This window comes from Schistocerca serialis, chromosome 2 (genome assembly GCF_023864345.2).
Source record: "Schistocerca serialis cubense isolate TAMUIC-IGC-003099 chromosome 2, iqSchSeri2.2, whole genome shotgun sequence".
Lineage (NCBI taxonomy): Eukaryota > Metazoa > Arthropoda > Insecta > Orthoptera > Acrididae > Schistocerca > Schistocerca serialis.
In genome coordinates, this window is record NC_064639.1 from 64,612,414 (window position 1) to 64,629,611 (window position 17,198).

At 34.8% G+C, this 17,198-nt stretch overlaps 1 protein-coding gene and 1 long non-coding RNA gene across 2 annotated transcripts in view; both read left to right on the top strand.

Moving 5' to 3' along the window:
• The window catches only part of LOC126455445 (uncharacterized), a 162,554-nt gene extending 146,423 nt beyond the window's left edge, over positions 1-16,131 (top strand). Inside the window, exon 3 of the long non-coding RNA XR_007585322.1 lies at positions 16,058-16,131. This is a non-coding gene — a long non-coding RNA (uncharacterized LOC126455445). The remainder of the gene's footprint in view (positions 1-16,057) is intronic.
• A 40-nt stretch (positions 16,132-16,171) lies between these two features.
• The window catches only part of LOC126456767 (filamin-A), an 885,319-nt gene continuing 884,292 nt past the window's right edge, over positions 16,172-17,198 (top strand). The window contains exon 1 of the mRNA XM_050092525.1: positions 16,172-16,298. The gene's annotated coding sequence lies outside the window, so the exon portion shown is untranslated. The remainder of the gene's footprint in view (positions 16,299-17,198) is intronic.

Genomic DNA, 17,198 nt, shown 5'->3' on the forward strand with positions numbered 1-17,198 from the left:
GGCCTTATCTCTACAGCTCATGTTATTTGGTATCTTTTCCAACAAGAAAACTGGTCCTAAACCCGCTTTTTCGCCATGTAAATATAGCACAAATTCAGGTGACATTTGTAAAACCCGCATTATCCCTAGATGTTGTTTCCAAAATCCACCTTATCCAAACATGTGGTACCACAACTGGAATGTATCTCAAATAATATTGTATGAAGTAAACGTTAGTATGATGTTTATGAAGTGCCGAGTCCACTATGTATTCTTTGAAACAGCTGGCAATACTGTTCCCGATTATTTCGAGCCAGTTTCTCACATGCACGTGTTAGTAAGACATAACAGTGGTGTTTCGAGTTTCAGTAAAACAATGTACCTTATTTTCTGTAGTAATGGAAAATGGAAGTGTATTGGAGATTAGGCATAAATAGAAGGAGAAGGCAAGAGATCCTTCAAGATGGAAAAAGAATGCAGCTAAACGGAAGAGGTAAACACGCTTACCTCTATTTTGCTTCAACGCAGCCTTTTGTCTATCTCAGTCTTCCCATATAAAATCTAGTGAAGTTGGTTAGATTTATTTTGTAAACCATAGTCTTAATCCTTCGTTCAAAATGCCTGCCAACAATGCCCACTTGCACTGTCTTCCAGTGCAATGAACTTAAAGTGCAAGATGTAAGGCTATTTCATCAAGAATATTATGAGCTTAGTGAGATACACAACTCCAGAAGCGACTAAAGGAGAGTGAGCTGTGAAGCTGAGCATTTCCAGGAAATGCATGTCTGTCAAGTATTTCATCAGAGTCAAGGCAAGCAGTGGACCTACATTAGCGCAGATTTGTCAGAAGACCTTCTTGTCAATACTGGGCATAGGCAAGGACAGAGTGAAAGGAGTGTGTAAGGAATCATTCGGCACAGGTGTGTCACCAAAGGAGAATAGAGGAGGTGAAACGATATTTCCCAAGTATCCCAAAATACGAGACGAGGTTAAAGTCTTCATTTAAAAACTACAGCCAGTCGATTCTCACTACTGTAGGCGCAAATCCACGAGATTGTACTTGCCTACAGAACTAAATATTCGCAAATTATGGCGAAGTTATAATTCAGGAGTCCTCCTGGAAATGAAAATGAAATACGATTATTCCAGAAAATTTTCTGTGACTGATTACAATATTAGTTTTAAGACACCAGATACTGGTGTATGTTCTGAATGTCAGTTCCTCGCGCCGGCCGCGGTGGTCTAGCGGTTCTAGGCGCTCAGTCCGGAGCCGCGCGACTGCTACGGTCGCAGGTTCGAATCCTGCCTCGGGCATGGATGTGTGTGATGTCCTTAGGTTAGTTAGGTTTAAGTAATTCTAAGTTCTAGGGGACTGATGACCATAGATGTTAAGTCCCATAGTGCTCAGAACCATTTGAACCATTTTTTTCAGTTCCTCGCCCTGAAAATGCAGTCAGCCCACCTATCATCGAAAGAAAAGTTATTTGCAGTGACACAATTTCGTGTGCATACGGTCAAAGCGGGTGCTTTTAAAGCCCTGTTACAGAAAGAAAAGTCAGCGGTGATCAGATTTTCTTTCGACTGTCAGAAGAATATGGTCTTGCCCAAGTTACCAGATCAAGCAGCGTATTACTCCAGGCAGTTATATTCACATAACCCTACAATCTGCTGAGGTGGGTCAAAATATCCTCAGAAGAAACAAACGGTTACGATCTATAACTGGTTCGTACATGAACGCCCCAAAGGGTGCAGTGAAACTGTTTCTGCTTTGCACTACCACCTGAACCATTCTAATCTATGAGAGGTTACAACTGTTGAACTGTATGCAGACGGATTCCCTGTCCAAAATAAAACTTCTCCAGTGGTCGGAATACTGTGTTATTGGTTGCAGCTTGAATCTCTCAGTAACAATCAGGAAGTATATTTAACGTTTCCTGTTGTTGGACATTCTTTCCTGCATCCAGACAGTGTATTTGGAAGAATAGAGGAAAAGGTGCGGAGAAGAAATATCATTGTGAATCCTGCAGAATATACTGAACTGTTTGAGGTAAAAGCACTGTTCTTACGCTCAGAAGTGATTTCCCCGTTCAAAACTGGAAACATGGTGTACGTGAAATAAATAAACCTCAAAGTGGATGGCATTTTCGACTACACCAGTGTAAAAGATTTATCTTCAAGAAAGGCACGCCTGCAGTTTTAGTTAGAGATGAGGCCAATTATAGATGGGACAGTGGTGCTTTCTGTTCTCTCTCGAGGAAACATCAGAAAACTGAAAGTCTTACCTTCAGTACACTCCCGAAAGGTGTGCCTCTAAAACCGGAAAAATTAAAGAATATCGATAAACTACTTTCGAAACGGTTTGTAAAAGCGTGCCAAAGTAATGACGACCTCATCTGGTATTCCAGCCTGAGAAAAAACGAACATGCAGAGAATGAAGATTTCGCTGAACAGCTAGATGAAGGGGAAAATGAATGTGGTGATGAAGAAGACACTGACTTCAGAATATAAATCATTTGCTGTTAAATAAGCACTTAGATTAATTTCTGGATACACATTATTACGCTTTTAAAAATCTGTAGGAAAAGTAATGTGTATCGTGCAACATTTACTTGAAGTTTTTGGATAATTTCGTTCCATTATGATTGATACTGAGTTTAATTATTGGCATTTCATTTTTTTATATACAATTGAAATACCTTGTAATTTCAAATAACATAAATAATGAAAGAACGTCGATAATAATTCCAATTAATGACGAAAATTATCATTATAAAGTTTTAGCAATATTTGCAAAACCTGCCCTTATCCATGATGACACTTCCAAAACCCTCCTTATCCAACGTTGAGATCCAAAACACGCCTTATCCAATCTTTAGTTCCAAAACATGCCTTATCCAATCTTAATTTGTAAATATCTTCCTTACACGTCAATGATTATATGCAGCTCTCAGATATATCAAAATATATAAGTATCTCGATATAACAAACATGAATAAATACTTTTGTTTTATTGGAAAATTTGCAAAATCTCTGATGCCTTGATGCTCACAGAGACAGAAGATCTGCAGGTCAGCTATCATTTATCTGGAGAGAGGAGAAGGAGTAGCAGTTATGGCAGCACCATACATATTGATTCATTATTTATTCAGGCTATCTCTTTGATGTTCATTCTACTGAGACTCATTATTCTTCATTAAATATTCATTAATATATAGGAAATATGGGAGAAATTGAAGTTTTTGAAGAGAATGATGTTCTTTTTTTTAAATCCCATCCAACTGGCTCATAATAACAGTACCGTGATAAGAGCACATGTCAACACTTCTTATAGAAATAGTGCCTTACAAGAAACTTTATTATGCTACAAATTTGGCCTCTTTTTGTGATTATTTATTGTGTTTATTGTAATTTCCTTTTTGCAAGGCTTTCGGGAGCTCTTCATATGTGCCAGGTGATGTAGTGCATCTGTGTGTTTGTGTTGTAAGAAGCTCAGGAAAGTCAAAGGGTGATATATACTCCAAACAAATGTCTAATTTTGCCTCGTCTCTGTGGATTTGTCTGAGTCATTTTGCATTTCTCAATTCTGTCTTTCAGCAATGCAATCCTCCAAAACATTCACAAGATATCCAAATACATTAAAAAAGAGATATTAAATAGGAAACACTGCCCTAATGTTCTGGGAAATATTATTTATATGGTCATGAACTGGCTTCCATCCAGTAATAATAGCTGTGTATGACTCAATGGTTGGATGAAAGAGTCTTCAAACTGGATACCACTTTGGCGAATTGCTTGTAAAACAGTTTCACACGTTACAATACATATTTGCCCTCCATAATTTTTTTGCACATATTTATTTTCGATAAATAATACAGATAAAGAGAAATATTATAAATTACATCAGTACTGTCCCTCCGTGGCCGAGCGGTTCTAGGCACTTCAGTCTGGAAACATGTGACCGTTACGGTTGCAGGTTCCAATCCTGCCACGGGTATAGGTGTGTGTGATGTCCTTAGGTTAGTTAGGTTTAAGTAGTTCGACGTTCTAGGGGACTGATGACATCAGATGTTAAGTCCTATAGTACTCAGAGCCATTCAGTACTGTCAATATATCTGCATAGTTTTGATAAATAATACAGGTCGTTCAGATAAATCTGAATATGGTGCAGAATTCGTATAATTTGGACGCTTTCGAGTAGGGCCAATGGGGAAGCCCTGATTAGCTGTTTCGTTTTAATGAATACTAAAGTACTGGGGCATGATTGGCTGTTTAGTTTTAAGGGGCTCCGGAAAGGCTCAAAATCATGAAAAGTTCAATTTTTACTTTTTTGCGTTTTCTGAATCTGCAGACTATTACCTTTTAATAGATATATAATTTATTCAATTCCGAAGACTACAACTATTTTTAAACTTTTTTTGAAATGTGTTCTACATGGGCGTGGCCCACTGTGGCGCTGTTAAACTGCTGTCAAATGGTGTTATTATTAACGTCCGTGTTCATCAGGTACATTTTAGTGATGTGAGATAAAGTATGTGTTGTGGCTAACCTGTGATGGTTCAATATATATCGCTGGTGTGATTGTCGGTTGTTTCATGTTTATTTACTCATGTTTATTATCTCGAAAATATTCATAATTGATTCTGTTTCTTGAGTCTCTGTTTTGTTGAAGTATAATAATGAGTAAAAGTAAAGTTATTAGAAATCCTCTGAAGGCTTTTAAGAAAAGGAGAAATGGTGGAAAGCCAAAGGTATGTGTTATTACTGTAAACAATAAAGACGATAACCAAGTGAGTGAACCTAACCTCTCAAGTACACCTGCCCATAGCAGTCAAAGTGGGAGAGAAAATACTTCACAGAAGAAGCTTGGTTCAATGAGTGAAAACTATGAATGTTTTATGGGCGAATCGTACGTGAATGAAATATTTGATATGTCGGTTCTCAAAGGAATTTTTTCAAACTGTGTAAGATGTATTCATTGTAGTGAAGTTGGTCTGGAACTCTCCATAATAAAGCACGTAGGACTTGCTAATGAAATACAACTGAAATGTGATAAGTGTTCATACATGACCACCTTTTGGAACAGTGTTGCAGTAACTGCAACTGAAGAAAATGGTAGCAAAATCTACAAACACAACAACGAGCGATGCTTGCTTTAGACAAGGAACGCCTTCGGGCTGCAGACAGGGCTGTAAAGAGTCTAGAAATACAAGCAAGAGTAAACAGGAGGAGGAACAAGAGGAACCTGGAGGAGGAGTTTGCAGAGGATGAAGATAATCCATCCTATGGACCTGGAATGCACTAAAAAGTTAATCCAATCTTTGTCGCTCGATTCCCAAAACTTTTATTTTCTCATATTAATTACATGTTTTCTAAGGATCTTCCAAACATATTTGTTTAAAACTTTCAGTAAATGTTACACAGTACCTTCTGCATAATTTAACACAGCCTTTTTCCAAAAAACTGTATATTTTTGAATATATAAATAAAAAATTGCAAAAAAATGTTGTGAATTTTCATTACAATTGCAAAAAAAATCATCTTTAATAACTGAACTAAAATTTTTTAAAATCCCTGTGTTAAGTTGTAGCCCATATTCCAATAAATAATCTGTAAAAAGTTCATCTTCCTACCTCAAATACTTTGTGAGAAAAGATGTAATTTATAAGCGTTATTTTAACATTGCAAGTATAGGGCGTTCCGGAGCCCCTTAATGGATGATGATGTATCGGGCTCTGACTGAGTGAGAGGGAAGGCTGGAGAGGGAAAGTGGAGATGGGGGAGAAGGGGGGTGTAGGAGAGAGGTGTGTAATTTTTTACAAGATCTTGAGAGAGATGCTGGAAGGTTACACACAAGAATAATTAATTAATCATATAATAGATTTTCTAAATGCTGCAAATTAGATTTTTTCGATAAAAGTGATCAGCCAATTACTTTTTCATAATTTAATTTGCATAACATTAATAACAATTTTCTTTTACATCTAATGAAGTAAATGTATTAAATGCATTTGATTCAATCAACGCAAAAACTCTCAAAGCATTCTGTCCACTCTTGACATTATGTCCTTCTTATTAACTTTTATTATAATATCAAAATAGAGATCGACTTATTTAATAACTCAATCAGCAAAAGTAATAGTATAATCAGTACCAAACAACTTTAAATTTTTCCTAGCAAATTCTATTACCATATAAAACTAAAAAGATAATTTTTTCTCTTTATTTACCTGACAATTATGTGAATTATCAAATTCTAACCATTATGATAACTTTCTCATTTTTTTGTCAAAACATTATCAACAGTGTATATGCATGCAGTATGTGGATTATTAGTTTTCTGTTACTCATGTTCATAAAAATGATCTTTTATTTCATCTTCTGTTTCTTCTTTCGTTTCATGCTTTTTGGGGTATGTTGGATGATGTGCTGTTCTTTTCTCAGGGCCCAGTAATTCTTTATCCTTTCTGATGTTCCTTTCCTCTCTTCTCCCGAGATGGAACCCTATATTTTCATCTTTAGTAATTAATTTAGCTGTTAGATCGATTAGTGATTTCTCTGAAATCTTTAGTTCTACTAGGTCTTTCTGTTTCTTTAACCCATTGTTGCCTGACATAAGAAAAAATTTACTTTTTAACATTTTCTTTGCAGAATTTATGCTATTGTAGTCTCAAATGACGGTAGGATTTTTTGTAAAATTTTATTTTATTTTTCACAACTTTTTTCTCACCTGGTACTCAGAAGTACCGTCAGACTCCATGGACAGAATCACAACATTTGCAGAAAAATGCTCCAATTTTTATAACTTGTACTTTATTCCACATAAATATTAAATATTTTTACATTTGAAAATTAATTTACAGAAATATGATATTTCTGAATTTCTTTTAAATTTCGCATAAATTTATTCTAGAGCAACTTCACAATACATAGTAACTTAGCTATACATTTTTGACAGTATATACATATCACATATTTAGTGATACCTCATGAAATTGTAGGAAACAGTTCTTTTTCTTATTGCAGCACAAATACACTTTACATGTACTACATTGTGAATGTGGTCTCGACTAAATTTTATTTTTCGCACACATTTCGCATTGTCCTCTTTTACAACTGAACACTACAAAATGGTTTCCTCGGTTGCCAAGACGTACATCCTTCGGAAGAGAAAAGTTATCCTTCCTACTCTTTGGGGGAGTTATTTGATCTTTACAAGAGTTTCTCTTCTTGAGATTTGGCACTTGCTGTTCATTCATTAGCCCTAGTGCCACAGCACGCCTGAATTCCAGCAGTGGCAGTGCCCCATGTAAATCACTGAAAATGACGTAAGCATTGACAAAAGCAGTTTCTATTGCTCCCCAGAAGAGACGGTGCCACCATTTCTTTGATCGTAATCTGTCTGCATGATCCACACCACCCATGTTTTTATTGTAATCACAATAACTGGACATGGTATAGTCATACTAGTTCCATCTTTCTGTTTTCTTGTCTCTACGCTCTATTCAGTGCCATGGAAGTTTGGCGCAAAATACACTACTTTATTTTCCTTCCATTGAAATACTGTGATTGGATTTAGACATTTTTCTTTAGGTAAATTCCCTGACAAACCTATCCTGTTTGTTCTAATTGTTCCACAGGCAAATGTATTTACCGATTTCTGTGTGAGAAAAAGTGGACAGAACAACTAGTGAGAGGTAACACATTGTTGCTACAATAAAGTGTTCGCACAACCTGACGGTACTAATAAGTCCGCCTTATATTTTCCACTTTATGTCATTCACTTGTAACGTAATGCTTCAAACTATTATAAAAAAACAAAAAAGGTGAGTACGTACCACGGAAAACTCAACGGAAGTTTCAATAAATTTCGCACAAATTCAGGCAACTCCATGGAAACAAGCACATACAATCTTCTGTTTCCACAGCAGCGCGCAAAAACAATTTCAAGCTCTGACCGCCAGAGAGGTTTATGTATTGCACAATAACATCTATGAAACAGCAGAGCAGAGTTACTGTTACGTACCGACAGGTTCTCAGATCACGAAAACTGCACCACGAGAAAATAATGAGAGTCAAAACTTACTGGTACTTTTAAGAACCGTCAGGCAACAAAGGGTTAAAGCAGTTGGGTTTTCTTTTGCAGTTACGGAAAAAGTGAAAGATTTGTTTGGTTAATTTGTTACGGTTCATTCTGAGAAGATGCTTATAGAAGTTTATGCTCCTTTATCACTTTGTATCTGAAAGGTTTTCGATTTTACTGTACAGAGTTTCATTTTTGATCTATATTATCTTATTATCTTGGAGTTTTGGTCCTATGATTTTCTTTAAAATTTTCTGTTCTGTATCTCAAGTTCCTCCATTTGGCCTTTGAATTTCAAGGTTAGTGTTTTTGCTCCATACAGGGCTTCTGGCTTAATCACTGTCTTGTAATGTGTAATTTTGGACCCTCATGAGAGGATTTTATTGTTGCATGTATCTTTTGTTAGTTGGAAGGTTCAAGTTTATTTTTTCTGAGTTCCATTGCTTTGCTTCCCCCAGCATTCCAACTGATCTATTGTGAAAGATATTTAAATTCTTTTTCTATTTCAATCTTTTGTTCTTGGACTTTCAGGTATTTATGTGAGTTCTTGTGTTTGGCACGATTTTAGTTTCTTTGAAGAGGATGTGTGGTGATATGTTTTAGCTGCTTGTTTCTTTAATTCAAGGATTTGCTCTTGTTGTTTTTCCATTGTTTTGGCAAAAGGGTCCATGTCATCTGCAGGGGCAACCTGACATACTTTAAGGTTCTTCTTTATGCAACCAAATCTTACACCTCTCCTTATATTTGTGTTCCATTCTCTGATTATTTTCTCAAGCACACGATTGAATGGCAACAGTGAGAGCGTATCCCGCTGTTGTAGTTTTTATTTTGAGGGGTTCTGATAGTTCAACCATGAATTTAACTTTCGAAAATTTATTTGTAAGAGTCATTTTTATGATATTGTTCTCTTATAGAAACCCTTTTCTTCTAGGACTGGTGATAGAGATTCTCTGACCATCGAATGATGTGATTTTTTTGAAATCATTGAAGAAGATTACACTTGTCTTTGCCCTTGATTTTTGGTATGTCATAATGTTTTTGAGGTTTAGAATTTGTTCTGATCATGACATATTCTCCAATTTTCTGGTCCAATTGCGGGTCTGCTCTGTTCAAAAGGACTTCTTGTATGTTATATCCAGCAATGATATTCCCCGATAGCTATTGGGGTCTGTCTTAAAGCCTTTCTTGTGGATGACAGCTGTTCTCCATTCTGCAGGGATTTCTTCATCTTTCCATATTTTATTGATAATTGCTTTTTTGTCAGCTCTTTTCCATAGTTCGGCCAATATTTGGTTTTCTCCCAATGCTTTGTTGTTTTTCAGTTATGAAATTACCTTTTGCAGTTCTTCAATCGTGGGTGGTTCTAAATCTGGCTTCTCGCTCTTATTCAGGTTGGATTCAAGTTTTTCAAAGATGGTTTTACAATTTAGGAGCTACTGAAAGTAGTTATTGTGAGCGATGCTCCCATTTACATCTCGAAATTGGAGAGTGGGGGCTCTTTTATCTTGATAACGTTTGTTTGAACGTTCTGTAATAGTTTCTTGTATTGTTTTTAGTAAATTCTTCATCAGTTTGGAGAGGAGTTGTGTTCTTGTGAGTCTTCGTAATCCTTTTAATACTTTTATGTCCAGTTTTCTAACTCTGATGAAATTTAATCTGCTTTCTTCAGTTTTCTGTAAATGTCAGTTTTGCCATGCCTGTTTTCTCGTTTCAATGAGGGCATCAGAATCTAGTGACCACCAGACATGTTTTTTGTTTTTTATTTGGGTGCTATCCATTCGGCTGTAGTAATGAGATTTTCCTTTATATCTTCCCAACTTTAGGTCTGAATTGTTTCTCTTGCTTTTATGTATTCATCTGGTTATTTATTTATTTAATTTTTGGTGCTGTACTTTCGACCGTTGTTTTATTTCATGCTGCGGTTCCTGTTTGTGATGATTTTGAACTTAATTTTAGAGGGAAAGTGGTCCGAATCCAAGTTTGCACCACTGAATGTCCTAACATTCAGAATTTCTCTGCGTGAAATTTTCTTGATTCCACATGATCAAGTTGAAATTCCCCTAGGTTGGTGTTTGGGATGTCCACATCTTTGTTATTGTGGTAGTTGATTTAAAAATTAGGTGGTGTGCTTGACAAGATTCTTTTAAGTATTCGAAAACAGTCACAAGTCGCACTTTAGTTTTAACAGTCGCTCCCCTTACAGACAAGCCCTGCTCTTGGTAAATTTCTGTTTGTTCTTTTGTGGACAGGATAACCTCAAGAACTTTTTTAAAATTTTTGTTCACTACCAATCTGTGTATTGTAGTCTCCAAGAAGAATGGTGATTTTTTATTCAGAATTTTTTGAATAACATCATCTAGTTGATTTCAAAAGGCTTCCACTTTTGCTTTGTTTTTCTTGTTATCTTCATTTATAGGGGCAGGGGCATGTATGATTGTGTAGATTTTGTTTGTACTTGTTAATGTGAGACTTGAGAGTCGTTCTGTTGGCAGATGAATGTCAACTATTGAATTCAAGAAGTTTTGTCGATTATAAAGGCTGTTCCAAGATGTGGTACAGTTTTCATCACTGTCAGCCCTACTTTCCCTTTGTATATCCCGAAACCTTCAGAGTCTATGATGTCTGTATTGCGTTTCTTGAATGGCTGCTGTGAGTGTGTTGTAGTTCATTTTTTTTGTATCTGTAAGATATTTTAGTTTTCCAGTCTTCAGTAATGAGTTTACATTAAAAGTTGCTAAGTATGTTGGTTGTCTATGTTGAAATTTGGATGACGTTCCAACAGACTCTGACTTGTGTTGCAGACTTCTCAGAATCTGAATGTCTGCTGATGTATGGTGGCTCATCCAGTTGGGGTAAAGTAGTTTACATCATGCACTTCCATGATTGACAAAAGTTATTTTGGGAATAGTCCAAGGGCCACAAGAAAATGCAAGGTTTTGAGTCCTGGAGGTAGTACTTCTGCTCTGTTTGCCATTGGGAATTTGAGTTTCCTCCTCTGCCTTTGAGACCATTGACCAGTTTTCACTAGTAACCTTAGGAAGGGGCCCTTACGAGTAGCTACCATCTGGAGCCAGATGAACATGAGGAGTTACTCCTCCTCTTCTACTTCCTCGTCACTTGTGAGATGAGGAGACAGACACTGGACTGCCAATTTCATTTTTTGGGTTCATCTTTTAATTTATATGCATTTTGATTAGATAACACTATATCGTATATTTCAAATATTTCTATTGACCAATTGGTTGTATAATCTTTCTCAAAAATTTCTTACTGGTTCTAATATTGTCTCCTTTTCCAAATTTAGGTTTATCATCATTGGATACCGTTTTAGTTGCTTCAAATTTTGCACATTTATCTCTGTAGGTTTCATCTTTGTTGTCGAATGTTTTGTATTATTATATTCATAAATCATTTTTTAACTAAATCAAGCCACTTGTAATCAACTTGAAGAAGCAAATTTTATCCAGATATTTGTAAAATTCGTTTCCATATCTGCTGGAAGTTTTATCAGAGTTTTTACAACGAAATTTTTTTTAAAAGCTTCTCACCTCCTTTATGTTTAACTGAAATAGCCTTAGAAAATTTGGAAAGAAACATCATTTACAGTTAATAAATATTTATAACCTTTATTTATTTTTATTTTCAGTTTCTAGAATCCACTTCTTCTAAATCTACTTACCCTAAATCGTCTATACCAACCAAAACAACATTTTTTGTTTAAAAAATTGTTCTCATTGGCTTGTGTAGTTCATTAACTCTTCTCCACATACATTAACCAAATTTAATTTTCTTAATTTAACAAATTGTCCAAATACCTTCAGTCTTCCAGTTTTAATTATTACATTTTGAGCAAAATATTTTTCGATAAACTTTTTACACTTAAAACACCAAATGTGGTTCTCCATTAATATAGATTAAAAATTTAATTATAACTCCAGTCTATCATCATCAGTTCACCAGACATGACCAGTTCGCCTGAAATATACAGTTGTAACTGATTGATTTAAAGATATAAGTAGTATATCTTTCCTTTTAATTTCGAATATTTAGGCTATATCTTTTTAACAATATCTTAAAATCATTAGGTGATAAGTCATCATTTACATTGGCTCTAAAAATAATTCTTGTGGGCTTTAATTGAGAATGAAACATATGATTCACTACTTCATCACTAGTAGCAAAATTAAATTTCAGTTCCAGTTCATCAACCATTCTGTTTTGAAGACTGATTTATTGGCTTATGTATGGAGTTAAATATGACATTTAGAAATAATCTGTTACAACTTTTACAATCCCCTTTTTAGTAAGGTAATTAGAGCTATTACAATACTTGTATATTTGGATCCTGTAGTACTTATTTATTTTGTAAATGTACTTAGTTAGCAACATCTTTTCCAACAGTTGGATCATTTACATCTATTAATCTTCCACCATCAAAATCAATATAACTTTTCGTTAGCTGAAAAATGTTACTCAGTCCACTACAAAATTGTTTCACAAATTTTTTAAAATTTTTGGGTATCAACTTTTTCTAATCTCATTTATATTTTCTTCTCGTTCTCCAAATTTTATTATTCCAGTGGTTTGCAAGTTTACCTTATTCCAAAAAAATTTCCATTTATTACAACATTTTTGGGAATATTGCGTGATGGATACACCATTAAATCATTAAATGTCAATTAACTTATATGTATCTGCCATTAGCTTTGGAACAAATACACACAAGTGACCACATATTAATTCATAAAAACCTTGTATTCTCTCTGTTATAGTATGGATCCTTTTCCAAAATAATTAACTAATTCTTTCGGTATGTTACTGTTAAATGAATCAAAAACTATTATTGCGGAGTATGTTTATAGTAACCATTCCAATGTGTACTAATATGATTCAAAGAATATAAATTGACTATTCCACATTCAAAATTTTTTGGGTTATTAGATAATTCATCAATCATAAAAGCGCCATGAAAATGTTAAATTTTTAGTTTTTCTGTAGCAAAATATTTTAATGCTTTAGGATAGATATTAATTATCTGTTGCATATTTTTTTAAACCTGAACCCTTTCTTCTAATGCTATGTTATGTCCTTTTTGTTCTGCTAATTTGTATCATTAAATTGTCTGATGTACTTTTGACTTTGCTATAGCTGCCACTCCATCACCTAATGAACCAATTGCTTCTAATGCTGCTAAAAAACTGGAAAAAAAATCTCCTGCAAATTTTTGTGTTCTGATACTTCTTTTATCTTGAATATACAATTGTAATTTTCATAAAATGTATAACTTGTCAAATGCTTGAAAATTTTGTTTCTGTCACTTTTTCTTTTTTGTGAATCAGTAAATAATTATCAATACTATTTAACTGTACATTAGGGAATTTATTTTAATTTTTTTAGTTTTGTCTAGATTCTAGATCTCTGTGATGTCTGTATACCATATCATGCTTTTTGCATACTTCATCTAATGGATTTATACATTGATCTACTCTAACTAATCTTTCTTGTAAGTTTGGTCCAGGGCTAAGGTGATCATAATCCATTAACATACTTTGTCTTTCTATCACTTATGTTTGTTTTTTAACATTTTATTATTTTTTATTTTTAACCTCATATTCATATCTTTTCAATGGATTTATATTTCTGATTCAATTAATTTATAGTAAAACTTTGGATCATTGTAAGGGTTAATTGGTGGTATGTGATGAAATTTATGTAAATAGTGATGATGATATGGAACCATCGGATTTTCGGCATCTTGCCTTACTTGAAAAGATTTTGACACATTTTCACATGAGCCTTCGATTTCTTGTTTTACTAGTTCAGATGTACCAATAACAGCTTGATCTTCTTTTCTATATTCCTCATATTTTGTTCTGAGTTGTTACTTCCATTTTTCTTAGTTCCATTTTCTTAGGTCTTCCTTTTTCTTTCTGTATGTCTAGATTCTTTAACATCTTCTGGATTGTGCACATTATATTTTGACAATATTTAAGATCAAAAACATAAATAATTTATTTCTGAAAGTTATGGTAACATGTTCAGTGTTCATATTTAACATGTTCAGAATATGTGTTTTAGATTCATGTTTATTTTTATGTTGTTAAAAATCTTTTATTTTGTTTTTGTACATGCTATCATTAGACTTTCTTGACATGTATATTGTAAAAAATGTTAACTGATACTCATTCCAACATTTAATGCATATGTTTTTAAAATCATCAAACTTAAATTCTCTTCCAATAAACCCATGGTATAGATGATTTAAATTTGTCATCTTGTCTAAATATATTTAAATAAGTGAAATTTTCTCTGACTGTTTAAGTATGTTTAAATATGTCTGGGACAAAGAGAAAATCTGTTAATTTATGTCTACTTCGACGAAAAAGTCTTATCTACTGTGTGATCTTCACACTCATCTAACAGAATAAATGCATCATTATTATCAGTTAAAATAACAATATCCTCTCTAACTTTATTGTACATTTTTACAAATTCATGATGATGTGGTTGATCTAAACTGTTAGAACAAATATATAAATGATTGATTTTATTTCAATTTAACTATCCTGCAGCTAATATGTATTGATGTTGTTTTTCCACATCTACTTGTCCCATTTATTGCCCATCAAATTTAAATAGGTAAAAGTTTACCATGTTAATGTGCTCATATCTTCTCTGGAATTATTACCCTAGAATCCTAATCCATTTTTATGTAATTAGTAGACATGAAAAAATGAAAACTGTATTGTGACAGAGAAACAATAGAAATTCCTGTTGAAGCGAAGTTAAATTATATATGAATGTAAAAGACAGCATCAGAAGCTTGTTAGGATTTAGTACTCGAGTTATTGCAGCTAATGGAAAAACGTTAGTAATAATATTCGAGAAATTTTACCATTTAAATTAATGAACAATAATTTTAGTTTGTAAAACATGATGGTTATTTTCCCTGTGAAACTAATATTCTTGCTCCATTTCAGTCTAAAGTCGAATTTGGCACACCTGTAAATCGTGAACCACATTATGCGATATTTATTCCCATTTTTGATACTGTTCACTATTTAGAAATAACTATAGCGGATGAAAATGATAATTGACTTTGTCAGTGCTATTGCAAGAGTTATTTTAGAAATTAATTAATAATTTTTATTCTCAGTAAGTGAACAATATTTAGACTATCAATGTTTTCTTTTCCCAGGAATGAGAAAAATAAGAATAGTCTAAATATTCCTAATACGGGTACCGAAATTAACGTTCGTATTGACGGTTGTTAAGTGCATCGAAATTGTGCTTAATGGTGTACTTGATTTTGAAACCATTGCAGGCAACAGAATAGAGTCTCCAACGTACGACGGAAAATCTGATAAAAAATTGATCGACTACTGAGTACGAAACTCGAACCTCGTAGATTTTGGGGACCTAGGAGAGAAAACCCACAGTCAGTGACAGTCCGAGCGAACGAATCGAAACGTTTCGACGAATTCAGTCTCCAGGTGTACGTAAGGTCGAAGGAGTCGAAAACTCTAGTCGCGAAAAGGACACCGCGGAGTTCATTTTACACGTTTCGTATAGATTGCGATGAAATTTGCTCGTTTTGTTCGATGAGGAATTTGTTAATATGTATGGAATAATTTTTGAATTTATTATAAAAAATTTATTCTCTATAACTAGAGTGTCTGCATAAGAATCTGAACAATGGAAGCAATTCTAATTCGTTTAAAAAAACTTTGTGTTTAGAATTAAATGTTTTATACATTGCCAGATGTGATTATTTGAACACTAGGTATGGAGAAGAAATTTAAAATTATTTTGCCAAACAGATATTATAAACTAACGATTTTCATTATTTTGAAAATGGGAATACGAAACTGAGATATAAAGGAATGAAGAAACGGGACGAAGATAACGAATTCCACGGTACCAAGTTTTCAGTTTAAATGTTTTTGAGATACACCTTTTGCGAGGGCAGTGAGTAAGTGAGCGGGGGCGGTGTTGCAGGCCAACACGTTCCGCAACTGGGTGAACGAGCAGCTGCGTGGCGGCGGCGGCCCGCCGGTGCGCGACCTTTCGGCCGACCTGCGCGACGGCACGCGCCTCTGCCTGCTGGTGGAGGCGCTGCAGCGGCGGCCGCTGCGGCCCGCCTGGGTGCGCCGCCCCGCCAACCACCACCACGCCCTCGAGAACGTCGCCACGGCGCTCGCCGCCGTCGCCGCCGACGGCGTCAAGCTCGTCAACATCGGTGAGTCCGCTCCGCTTGCCGGACGTTTGCACGCAGCACAGCTACATTTATTACCTTTTGTCGAGACAGTGGTGGCCGGTGCTTCTTGTCTGCCACACCTGCGCCAGCGCTGCACCTGGCACGGGGGCGCAGTGGCGGCGGCCGAGTAGCAGCAAGCTGGCGACGGAACGACACCGCAGTCGGATGTCTAAAATTTTATGTATTCTTTCCATGTCAAGTTCAGAACTCAAACATCAGTCAGCCAAATCAGTTACACGCAACTCTAAAAAAATCATCGAGGAAATCGACTTTGCAGATTCAGAGGAAATTTAATTCTCTAAAAGAAAGGCAATGTTTAACGACAGGCCATTTGCTCATTCGGTAGTGTCGAAGAATGGCACAGGGGCGTAGAATCGGTCGCTGGCTCGAATCGTCCAACAGCCTTTCTATTACTTTCATTGTTTCGTTCAGTTCAAATCCGTACACCATTTAGATATGAAATTGATCAAAAATTTGCCAACTAATACTGTACATACCTAATCGTAATTTTTTATGAAAATCCGCACCTTCTTGCCTCTAATAACGTATTAATTACCGTTATCTTAAAAAAATTTGTTTTAATAAAGAATATTTAAACTAAAGAAACTATACAAATTTGTTTACAATCTTTTAAAAATATCGATAGTTGAAAATATATATCTGCAATTAAAACTGGGATTTTGCATTCAATTTATAAATGCAAATAAGAAGACGTGCAATTTTCACAAAAATTATAATTAGGTAGCTTAATTAGTGTATATTTTATGTCTTTTACATTTAAATAGCTGATAAACGTGACATTGGCCGATTTTTCATTTTCCCAGTTTTCTATTAGATATGGTAACAAAACATGAACTGTTTTTCTAGTGTAATGTCGAAAAA